General features: G+C 44.0%; 1 long non-coding RNA gene across 1 annotated transcript; it reads right to left on the bottom strand.

The window, feature by feature from the left end:
* Window positions 1-478: 478 nt before the first annotated feature.
* On the bottom strand, window positions 479-10804 carry LOC104912657. The gene is made up of 3 exons (XR_794791.3): window positions 9245-10804; window positions 7440-7518; window positions 479-6401 (listed from the first exon to the last, which is right to left on the bottom strand). It is a non-coding gene; the product is annotated as an uncharacterized LOC104912657 (long non-coding RNA).
* Window positions 10805-11198: the final 394 nt, after the last annotated feature.

Below are 11198 nucleotides of genomic sequence, written 5' to 3'. Positions count from 1 at the left end.
GCAGCAGTTTTTCCCCATTGTTTTTTTTTTGTTTTGCTTTTCTCATTTGTTCAGAGGGTAGGGCTGTTTTCCTGCTATATTGTTGCTGCTTTGGAGCTGCCTACACACTAGCTTATCTTAGCTCAGCTCAACCAGCTTGAACTTTTATATTTGATGCTCCTTATCAGCCACAGAAGGTCTTATTCTTGTTCATTTGAAAACTTTTTGAAACAGCCAAAGCTCTATTGATACTTAAATGAAAAGATGTGTGCTGCCTTATGCTCTGATTTAGTTAAACCTTCTTAAAGCTGCACTTAGGATCATAGTCTTGTTTGAGTTGGAAGGGACACTTACAACCCATCTGGCCCAACTCCCTGCACTGAACAGGAACACCCACAGCTCCATCAGATGCTCAGGGTCACATCCAGCCTGACCTTGGGTGTCTCCAAGGACAGGGCAGCCACTGCCTCCCTGGGCAACCTGTGCCTCACCACCCTTAGTATAAAAAACCTTTTCCCCTTGTCCTGTCACAGAAGACCCTGCTAAAGAGTCTGTCCCCTTCTTTCTTATAGCCTCCCTTTAGGTAGTGAAATACAGTATCTATGAAACACTTGATATGCACTTTCACTTGGTATGCCCTCAGTGTATCAGAATGTCAGCTTATACAACTGAAGGTCTTTGAATCGTGTCCTCATACTTTAAAGGCTTTTGCTTTCAGTGAGGCTGAAAAACAACACTCTATATTCCCATGAACTTGGAACATGTAGTTGAACTGGTGGACTGAGGTGGAAATAGAGAATGCATCTACTTGGACACGACAAAACCCCACCTGGTTCAGTCACATCTCCAGCAATGTCTCCTTAACTTCATCTGTCCAGCTAATCACCCTGGCCATGTTCTACGTCTCCCTTGATGACTTCAGGGCAGTGGGTGCTGCCTGAATGCCTTTGGGACCCCTTCGATCCTGGGGTGTTTTACGAGCTGAAGTCTCATTTGAAAACATGCCTGTAACACCCAAACAAAAGGCTGCAGCAAGGCCGTTTTGCTCCTTCTGAAATGACGTTTCTCATCATTTTAGCTCAAAGGAAATTGCAGCTTTCCGGTTTGATTCAGGAAAACACAAAATGTCAGGTTTTTCTATGGACCAGAGATTTCGGCATTCGTTCAGCTCAGCCAGCAGGTGAGGAGAAGCTTAACAGTAGCACATGGAGCGGGTGGTCACTGTAGTAATCCCCTGAGCAAAGCGCACGTGAAGCTGGAAAGCTCTGAAAGGGAAGTTGGAATGACCCTAACAGAAAACTTTTCCTAAAGGAAACCACATCTGTTCAAACTGGCATGCAGGGCTGTTCTCAGGAGGAGAAAGATGCAAAGTTCAAGGGAACTGCATGCGAAGATACACCATGACTTCACTGGGGTTATATAATGAGCCTCGGTGTGAGGAAGCTCTTTGTTCTATTTACAAACCCCTGTATTACTGACAAGGAAACTTCAGTGGCTGGCTTCCAAGGAAAACAATGAAGAAAGAAAGGTGGGTTATTCTTTGTCTTGTAGCTCCCATAAATCCCCTACAATTCTGCAGTGTGATTTCTTTTTTCTTTTTTTTTTTTTTTTTTTTTTTGCCCCCATGTGTTACCTCATAGCATGTTTTACAACAATAATTACAAAACAATCAAATGTGGGAGCAGTAACTAGAAGTGCATCAGGGAACGCTGAGCCCATTTGTTTGGAAACTCCACAGGTGTTGGTCCCAGCTTTGAAACACTAAGGTTATTGTCTGAAGAATACTGTTTCAGCCACAAAGAGGTCAAATAGTAGAGAACATTCTTGAATATTAAGTGATACCTAAGTCGGACTTGTTCCTCAAAGACAACCTGCCACTAAGGAGGCTCATAAACCAGCACCTCCAATTCAAAAGTGCAAAGCCTGAGAAAGCTCATAATGGGATTGGAACACCAAGGGGAAGGGAAACTACAACAGATACCAAGAACATATTAACATTTTTTAATAGAGGACATTTTCAGCTATGACATACTACTTTGCAACACAGCCACCACTACTAGCTGTGCATTTTTGCTAGTGATGAACAAGAACCTGTATGCCATGCTCATAAAAATCTGCACCAACAGTGTGTGGCTATCAGGAACATGGCTTGTCTTACACATCTCTGTCACTACAGCTGGAATACACCACCCACTGCCTCACTATTTAGTCTCCAAAAATTTTCAGTGAGCATCAATGAATGTCAATGGGTGCTATTTTTTCTGCATGGAGGAATTCATTCCTACACCTTTGCTCCATATGTGCTTCCAGATGCCATTTTTTCAGACTGCACCCCTGCTGCCATCTGCCACATGGCCACATAATGTAACAGGATATTGATTGTAAGGTTCAACCTCTACTGCCATCCCACCAACATCCACCTCTGGCAAGATGAGCCAACATTGTAAAATAGGAGGCATTACTTTTGGAGCAGCCCTTATAAAAGAGGTTGGGGAATAATGCAGAGAAAGGAACAAGGAATGACTAATCATTCTTCGCTGTAGCACAAGAACAGTGATTTTAATCTTTTTTAAAATCACAATCATTTTTCTCTACTGCGACAGGCTCTCATTGAAGTGAGTTCACGAAGCCAGGTTCTAGGACTCTGGCTCTGCAACTCAGAGACTTCTCTTTACTCCTCAGTACATATTTAGTCTGAATGGTGTAGAGCTGTAATGATGTCTGGGAATTAACCCTTGGTACCTGTTACAAAATCAGTTCTATTTATCTCATGGTGAACATTCTCCCTACTGCCTAAAACTGCTCTTCTTATGCTGCTTTTGTTATTCAAGGTTATTTTATTCCATGAGATGCATGCCTTCACCTTTAGCTATTAAGAAGTTCCCACTTAATTTCCCAGCTATTTTGGGGAAGAAGGCATTCGACTGGTAAAAGCATGTTACGAAGAACTACAAGGTAGGGATAGTCCTTCTGAGTTCAAATTCCATTTCAGAGATCTGAAGTCCCTTATCTCAGCTCTCTATCTAAGAAAATATTTACCCATTATAATGATCTAACTGCAGGAAGGGGCCAGGGTGCTATTTTTCTCAATTGCCTGCCTGTCTCATTGTGGGGTGAGGCTCAACGCAGGGTGTGCACCACTCCCAGGTCCTCGTGGTGCTCAACACCAGCAGCGTCAATTGGTGCAACTCTCAGGGTGACGGTGACAAAATCGTGGCACTCTCAAAGGCTTCCTGACATTTGGATTCTGTGGTGGTATTGCTTGTGCAAAATGGTCATCTCACATAGGCATCTTCAGAGCAGTCAATGCAGCTAAGGCAAGACTAAGTAGCTTTCTGTTCATACCTGAAGGTAAAGCATGAATGGAACCAGTCTGGTTAAGCCTAAGCAGAGCAGAAAAGAGCCCAGATGAAGTCTGGCTGGTTCTGTTGTGTTCCCACAAGCAAAGAGGCAAGCTGATCCCTCTAATTGTAATAAGATATGGTGGGAATGATTATATTCTTAGGTGGCTTGTTGCCTTCAACCCTCCTTCTCTGTAATACTAAATAAAATGAATGCTTCAAGAGTATAGGTCATTTTCCCTGGTCAGCTGCCCAAAGGGAGGGGACAGAGGGTGGTAAACAGCTGACACATGGGTGTAGTCAGCTTTACACTTAATAGTGGAAGAAAGTGGCATTTTTCAGCCTACGCTTGGGAAGAGTGAGATGCTGGACATGTGAGATGGGCGTCCAGAATTTCTGCAAATGCTGGAAGCAATTGGTTGAAATGTAGGCAGGATAATGGAAATACCAACTGAAAACTCATTTTTTTTTTCCCTCCCTGTGGTAGGTGTGGGCCTGAAAAATACAAATGATGTCAAAATGTCAGTTTTTGTTGAAGTTTTGAAACCATCTGACCCTTTCTAAAAGGTCTCTGAGCAAATATTTGTAAGCTTTGTATTCACAGGCTCAGTCTGGAGTCCCAGCTCTTGTTTGGGTCATTGCTGTGCTGCTGCAGTGGATGCAGTGGGTCTATAGAATCCAACAAGTAACTGACGCAAATGTGTCATATGAGAAGTGAAAGAATACATGCAGCAGGCTCTGACATTTTTTGCACTGCTCAAGGTGTCAGCAACGTCCAAGATTTCTCCAGTGCAGCCACCCCTTAATATCTGTGCACAAACTCAACATTCTTATGTTTCCTATCAAGTTACTATACTGCAGCAGGGGGAAAGATGGAGCTCCCAGGGTACGTTTACTCTCTAATTATCTGCTAGATTAGAGGCAAGCCATTTGGAAGAGATCTACGAGCAATCTGGTTTAGCTCTCTGCAGACATTCCTCTCCAGCCACAAGCAGCTCATGAGCAGCACAAGTGTAGCTCTAGTGCCAGGGATCTGTCACCCCACTGGCAGCGGGGCTGGGCTGGCTCTTTGGCAATCCTAATTCCTGGGGATGGCTGAGTCCAGGGCTGCTGGGGCATGCTGCATCACTTCTGTGTCCCACAGAGGAATTGGAGCAACCCTTGGGTAGAGTTGCTGTTGGTGAAGGTTAAACATGTGAGTTATAGCAGGTCCCAATTCAGGCTATATTTACATCTTATAAGGTATCTGAAGATCTTAGAGTAGTTGATGGAGTGAGCAAGTCCATGGTTTATTATGCAATTGTATTCTTCCAGAGCCTGGGAAGTAAAGTTGTCTCCTTTTTATAGGTTGTGTACTGAGTCACAGACCCTCAGAGTTGCTGGGTAGGAACGTGCTGGGTAAATGTTTTTCATTATAAAATATTTGTTAGACATGATTCCTTTCATGTTGTGTATGTGGGAATGTATCAATTTCAGCAAGACAGTCTAGGAATTTTTTGTGTGGAATTTCTGGCCAAGATGGTCCTTTGTCGTGGCATGGTCACTACGGGGGTGGCTGGGAGACTGCAGGTCGGGTCTTGGAGCTGAAGCTGGCAAGATGGGGAATTAAAGCAGAATAGTGCCCTGATTTTCAGATGGTGCTGGAGCTCAGATTTGTTTATCGTTGTGTGTTTTTTGTCCTTTACTACAAGGAAGAAAAGTCTTCCAAAATTTTTGAGAATTGTTTTTGTCACAGTAGAGATGGGAAAGTTTCCAGACTCTCTAAGATACTGCAAATGGAGGAAGCTGTTTCCAACTTAGCTTAATCTGCAACTTTCCCAAGGTTCCACATCTGCTCTGTTGCAGAGCAGGAGACTTAACCCCAGTTTCCTACGATGAAAATGATGGTACATAGGCTGCCTTCTTGCTATGTTGAGAATGAACAAAGCTGGCAACCAATAACCAGAGACCCAGGAGCCACATCCTTATCTTTTGGCCATCCACTTTCATTCTCTGTTTAGAAGCTAGTTTGTCAAAATGGTCATAGCATCTGAAACATTTTCCTTCCATGAGGCTTTAAACTCCTTATGACTACTGTAGCAGACAGCTGAGGATTTTGAAGCACTCCATGGAAGAGACCTTCTGAGTCTGCAAATCTACATCAAGACCTTTCCTGCTGCACAGGGCAGTATTTATGACACAATATTTGGGCCTACCTAATGCTCCTGGAATATCCACCTCAAATCATTTCTCTTTGGAGTTAGCCAGACTGCATAGCTTTTCATTTCTTAAACTCTTCCCAGCAGTCTCACCTCAGTTTGGCCCAGAGCTTGGGGAAATAGAGCTGTCCAGGAGCCAAGCAGAAAGTTCAAGTTTTGTTCACATGAAAACCTGTAAGAGAAAGACTGTGCTACCTCTGTGCAGACCAGAAGGTCACTGCATTATTCTGCAGTCTTGTCAGAAAACTCATCTCTGATTTTGCTATTCACTGCAGCTCAGATTGTTCTTCATCCAGAATTTCTCTTTGTATTTTAAACATCTTCTTCTTCTTTTTTAAAAAATCTCTTTTTTTCCCACTAGTGGAAATCTGATTTTCTCTTCTCCTCCTTTTCTAGTATTTCTGATCTCTGTAATTGTCTTCATACTACACCCATCTTCCTTGATTGAAGGAGCTGTATTCTCGGTTGGCACCTCTAGCTTGCAGCTACTATATTTATATGGCAGTACATATTTTTATGCGCTGTAACTCTTCTTTACAAGAAGAGCCCATAAGATTGATGAGTGAAGCAACATATTTTAAATATACATCTCGTAAATGTGTTAATGACAATATGGGCTATAGGTTCCAGTGGAAATAAGAGGAGGCATTCTTTTAATAAACAATGGAGCGCATCCAGTTTTTCTTCCTACTTAAGTTATTTCCAGCACATTCACTAAAATGCTACCAAATTCAATAATATTTGTCTCTTTTTTGGCTCCTTACATACATAGCTTTCTTCCTTGACAGCAAGTCCAAGATTTTTTGGAGCCAAAGCAGGAATGATGATGTGTTTTTGTTGTTGTTGTTCTTCTAACCAGCTGTCTCTGCTCATCTTGCTGTCTCTAGGAGAAGACATCTGTTTAGTACATTCAATATTTTTGCTTTGATTCTCAATGGGGAGGTCAGAACTGAAGCAAAAATGTCCCCCAAATTATTTGTTACCACAAATATTTCTTTTAAGGCTAGGGTACTTGTTTATTCAATGCAGATTCCTTAAAGAATTTGACCAATTCTCTTGTAAAACAAAGCACTTATGAAATCTGGACACGAGACATTCACCATTAGCAATCTATCATGCTAGATACCAGATGGCATAAAATACAACATATAGTGTCTTCTGCTTTAATTATATCACATCACTCTGAGATACTATAAACCTGCTTTTTTTTTTTTCTCTGCACCAAACAGAGGCCCAGAGAGTGAGGATTCTTAATGAAATTATCAACTTCATTATTACTTTTGTTTGCTAATTGCATTAAATTTCACTAGAAAAATGGTCAAGCAGCCGGGACTAGCAGCAGTCATGGCTTGCCTGTGGCCACAGGGTGCTGGGCAGTCCTTTCTTCCAGGCACTAACAACCCTCCTTTCTCATTTACCAAACGTTCAGTCTAGCGAAACACTTCAATCCTTAAATCCACCTCTGTTCAACAGAACGTTTAAACCTAAGCTAAAACCCCACTGGATTCAAATTGGATTTAAGCATGTCCTTAAAATTAACTGTACTGCATTGGCACGTTGTTCAACTGCTTTTTTCAGCAATGGGATTTAGCAGTTTTACAAAGCTTTGGCATTCTTTGCAAGTTTAGCACAGTTACAGTAGAGACAGTTACAGAGCAAAGCAGGGAGAGACACCCGAAACAAGTGCAGAGGGGAATCTGTATGATCCCAAAAGACAATACCGAAGGCCTGAGCTAACCAGAGCTTGTCTTGCTCAAGAACAAAATGACCTGGAATGAATTAGGGCTAATTGGAAGGAAAAACATGGAGTTTGCTGAATCACACGCAACTGAAAGACATGTACAACGATGCAGAGGGGTCGATGATGGGCATATATACTATGGAAAATTATTGGGGGGTTGCTGGAATTTGTATTTCTTACCAGGAAGGATTCCTTCAGAGTTCTGGCCCAGACTTGATCCATGCTGTCCCAGTGCCTGCCCAGCACATGCTTTGCATTCCTGTTTGGATGCAAACATACCCGTAAAGTGGAGAATGACAAAGCTTGGCCCACTATTATTCCTAGATTCCTTCTACCAGGCAGCTAACATGCATATATCTCTAGATCAGGAACATGTACCCTGGTTAGAAATTAATCCAGCCTTGCAGGTTGAGTCTTTTCTCCCTTCTCTGTCTAGCATCTATGCTGGTGTTTCCTCATTCCTTCCCCAGTGCCACAGGAATGCTATTGCTGTGAGCAAGCACTTTGCATGTGCTTCCAAGAACACTGCTTGGAGACCAAAGGGTCAGATGTGCCGCTCGATGTGTTGGTGGAAAGAGTCATCCTCATGGCGAGGGGGTTGAAAAATGCTTTGGCATGGGCCAGAGGAATCTCCAGCTGAACTAATGCTATTCAGTTGTGATCTTTGTCTGGGAATTAGGTGGCAACTGTCCCAAAAATGCACATATAGTGTGTTTTCCAGCATTTCTGGCTTTTACCCATGGCAGGATTAGTTCACCAGGTGGGTGCCTTTCTTGTTGTTCTGGAATTGCTGCTAGTGAGGGAATAGATCAGATCCCCACGACTTCATCTGATTAAGAGCTGAATTGCAGCAAAAATGACTTAATTTAGAGATAAGAAAAGCTTTTCAGACTGAAGCACTGAAATGGATCTTCAAGATATCCTTAGGAGTAAAGCAGGTTTTCGTCTGTCAAGTACAGTTTAGACAGCTTCTCCATCTTTATGGTATGAGGGATGAATTACCATGGATTCAGATTGGATATTAGGAAAAATTTCTTCTGCAAAAGAGTGGTTGGGCACTGGCACAGGCTGCCCAGGGAGGTGGTGGAGTCACTGACCCTGGAGGTGTTCAAGAACCACGGAGGTGTAGCACTGAGGGACATGGGCAGTGGGCAATATTGGGAATGGGCTGATAGTTGGACTTGGTGACCTCAGAGATCTTTTCCAACCTTACTGATTCTATGACCCCATGGCTTCCCAAGGGCTCTTCCAACCTTGTGTCTGCTTATTTGGTTGGTTTTTGTGACATTTGCATCTGAAATCTCACCAAGAAGGAGAGACTCAGATTCTAAACAATGAGGTTTCATCCAGAATTCATGTTGAATTCTGGAAACTTTGCACAGAATCCCTTTGCCTGACGTCTGGTGGGAAGTTGTACTTCAGACTGCTTGTGGTGTATCCTTTCTTGCAGAGGGAAAGCACATGCATGCTTTAGGTTTCTAAGGGCTCCTCAGACACAGGAAGGTGAACTGCCTGGTTTAAAGTTGTACAACACAGGAAAAGAACAGAGACCAGGTTTCTAGTCGTGTTCCTTAACCACTAAAAACTTCATTTCCTGAATTAATATTGGTCCAAGCTGACTCTTGTATTACTGCCTCCTGAGTGGCCTATGCTATGTCAGGCATTTCAGTCTTGTGCTGTTTAATTCATTTTGCTGCTATGATGTAGGGTGCGACAGATATTACCAAAGGAATGATTGCACATTGCCAATATTTTTTATTCTTTCCAGGCAAAGAGCAGATTTTCACAGCCAGGCTCAGCACCTTGAAGTTTCAACTTTCATTTCCAAAATCTATGATATTGGTCATGATAGGAAATTGGAAAAAATAGAAAACGCGCTCTGCTTGACAAAGCAGTGACCATTTGGGGCAGCTTGTTGCAAAGGTAATGGGCTGGGAATCAAACTTCTCTGCTGTGCTGCAGAGGATTAGTCACAGTTCACCTACCTGCAAAATGGAGGCAGCAGGAATACTATCTCATGCTTTGGAGGCCCAAAGCTTACAGCGTTTGAGATCATTCAAAGGAAGCTGTTATGGGCGTGCAAAGTATCCTCTCTTCTGTTAACGCGGCTGGAAAATTGCATAAGCTTGATGGATAAAGAAGCAATAACTGTTGGATATGGGACAACGAAAATATTTGACCACTGGTTTACTTTGAAATCCTAAATGGAGAATGCGTGTCTCTCATCTAGGGCCAAATGGTTTCATTTAGTTCTCAGATACTTCCCCTAAATACCGGTTGACTGTTGCAGATCTGCAAAAAAAGACTTCATGGAGAATAAAAGTAATAATAATAATAAATAAAAAAAAAAAAACAGGCAAAAATTCCTCTGTACATTTGCTTCTATGCTACAAAGCAGGACTCCGGTGAGCCACAACAACACACTGTGACTGACAACCAATGGTGGCAGCAAGTCCCTTGTCACAACCACCCAATCCTTGCAGCACCACTGAGAGCCTTCCTCAGAGCCCAGCGAACGCGGCCTTGAGTCTGGTGGTCAAAGCACTCAGCTAAGAGACACATGGACTGCTGCACGGCCATGGAGGGAACTGCACCCACGTCTGCAGGACAGTGGGCAAAGCCTTTGGCACTCAGCACCCAGCCCTGTCCACCCGTGCTTTAAGCAGCAGCTGTGCCCGTCTTTCACAGCAGGCCTTGCTTGTGGTATTACTGGCACTCGAGATACACCTACGGCACGGGGCCCTGCTGACTCATGTGCTATTCTGCTTTGGTTTTGGATCCCAGCAGGGTTTAGATATAGGCTAGGCATCTAGGACAGGGGGGCAAGGATAGGGTATTTCTAGTCACAGTGCTTAGAAACCTTGTGTGGCTCTGATGACAGGCTGGTGCCAGTGCTTCTGATAGCATCTGCCCTCAGCGGTGCTCCCTGTCCCTTGAAGGAATTTGGCAGCCCTGGTACCCAGGGCCAGGGCAGGACACCAAATGGGCCCCAAACAGGGAGCATTTGTACCACAGTTGGTTTTGAGATGAGGCACGCTTCCCAAGCAGTGGCATCTCCTGGGGTCTCCAATCCACCAACATGTGGGTCTGGGGAGCACTTCCTTGTTTTGGAGAATTCAGCAGCCAGAGAGGGAAAGAGGGAGGTTGGATCTGAACTCTGAGCTTCAGCTTCTGAAGCCTTTTAGGCGCGTAATGTCCTTTTTTGGGTTCTCGTGTGCAAACTTTCTGTTCTGGGGATGTTAAGCAGTGACTGCAGACATTAAAGCTGGTAATGGGGTAAGAGTGTAAACATCTTCTGAAAGCGCACAGCAGAGCTCTTGATTGTCAAAGTGAAATACATTTAGAGTGCTTAAAATCTCATCCAGTGTTCTCTTTCCAAATGAGTAAGGCTTGGCACTGGGCCCCTGAACGCAGCCTAACCCTTCTGCCTTCTCCTGCTCCTCAGGACGAGTGTGATCCCAGGCTACAGAGCTGCAGACCCAACCTAGACCCATCATCAAAACAATCACTCAAAATCTAAATTATTTTAATTCCTGTTTTTTTTTTTTTTTAAATTCAATAACCACAAAACAAACTGAAAGAAAGAGCAGAAAACACGGTTTCCCTCTCCCAGCTCCTTAGGTTTTGTATGAAATCTATGTTGCCTGCTCATAGGCAGGTCTTAGAACCTTTGTAACCCCGAGCATCGTCCACCTCTGTGCACTTCCCCCGGCTGGGGAAGAACAGAATAAAACATGTCAGGAAAAGAGCCCCAAAACCGCAGCACAAAACTCCTCCAGGAGAAGCTGAACGCTGGGATCTCTGCCCGGGGCTGGGCGAGGGGGTGCGGACGCCCCAGGGCCTACCCCCGAGTTTCGGGGCGGGGAGCGATGCTCGCAGGGTCTGGGCCGGAGCGGCATCGCCGTTCCCCACCCCGAGGTCGCCGCGAGCTGCCGCCCA

This window comes from Meleagris gallopavo, chromosome 11 (assembly GCF_000146605.3).
Source record: "Meleagris gallopavo isolate NT-WF06-2002-E0010 breed Aviagen turkey brand Nicholas breeding stock chromosome 11, Turkey_5.1, whole genome shotgun sequence".
Lineage (NCBI taxonomy): Eukaryota > Metazoa > Chordata > Aves > Galliformes > Phasianidae > Meleagris > Meleagris gallopavo.
Note: the sequence above shows the minus strand (reverse complement) of the source record. Positions and strands in the feature narration are given on the sequence as shown.